Below are 1,204 nucleotides of genomic sequence, written 5' to 3' on the forward strand. Positions count from 1 at the left end.
AAGCCAAAAACACAGCAAAACAGTCATTAACGGCCTCTCAGTGTGTTAAAAATGTCCAGGAATATAACATAACCAAGAAAGAGAACGTAACTTTCATGACATCGATTTTAAATAAAGATTTTGTGTATTTAGTTGTTTGGTATTTTTTTGACATTTTAACACAGTGTTACCTGTTTAAGGTAAATAATTATTGTAAATTTATTACAATAATTTCGAGGCCATTTTCATGGACATTTTGATCTGTCACAGTAAAAAAAAACCACAGGACTGCACTCTGTTTATTGCACCGAATTATTTCCTTGTGAGTATGGTACTAAAAGAATAATAAATTACAATGTGAAATATTATACTCAATAAGTAAATATGTCTGGGATTAAATGCTGAGTGCTGCATTCTGTGTTGCAAGTGAGATCAGGCTGACACTGTTTAATCTTTCTGTAAATTATATTTTCTCAGTCAGGAAGAGGTGATAACATAACATAAATAAAATAATCTCATTATCCCTAATAAGCTGTAAGCATCAGCATCAAAGGATTATCCTAACCTCTATTTTCAGATTTTGTGACAACTCATAGCGCATTTTAAACATTTTTGTTTTGATATTACTCCCAATTCCTGCACTTTCAGTGTTATTCTGTGTTATTATATTATGAGAATGCATATTCTTATTAGTAAATGAGTTCATAAAGATTTTGAATATTGTGGATGATAATTTTAATATCTTGTCTACAGCAGAAAAAAAATACAGCTTATAGTAGAGGAACTAGGAGGAAGGCAGTTTGAAGTGTTGCATTTGCACGTTTCAAAAATACGAATTCAAAAATAGATCCAGACTTGACTGTGGTTCATGTGTTTTAATTCTTCTCACTCACAGGCATGGCTGCTCATCTCATCGCTCTTCTCCTCTTCAGTGTGCTCAAAGGTTGGTCAAAGCAATCATTTAAATACCTCATGTTTCAATGACCAATCTCAGCAGATTATTACATTAAAGACATTTTGTATTATTCACTTTTGTACTTAACAATACTCTAAGTGTCCACATGTACAAGAGACAAGTGAAAGAAGAATGTTTTAATTAAACATAAACATGAAGATAATTAATTTGTTTATATTTATTTATTTGTTCTTGTTGCAGGAGTTCACAGCATAACTACAGTCAGTAAAGTATCAGTGGAAGCTGGAAAATCTATCTCCATCCCATGTC

The sequence above is a fragment of the Haplochromis burtoni genome, unplaced genomic scaffold (assembly GCF_018398535.1).
Source record: "Haplochromis burtoni strain Fernald_Lab_line unplaced genomic scaffold, NCSU_Asbu1 Contig_7, whole genome shotgun sequence".
In the NCBI taxonomy this organism is placed as follows: domain Eukaryota; kingdom Metazoa; phylum Chordata; class Actinopteri; order Cichliformes; family Cichlidae; genus Haplochromis; species Haplochromis burtoni.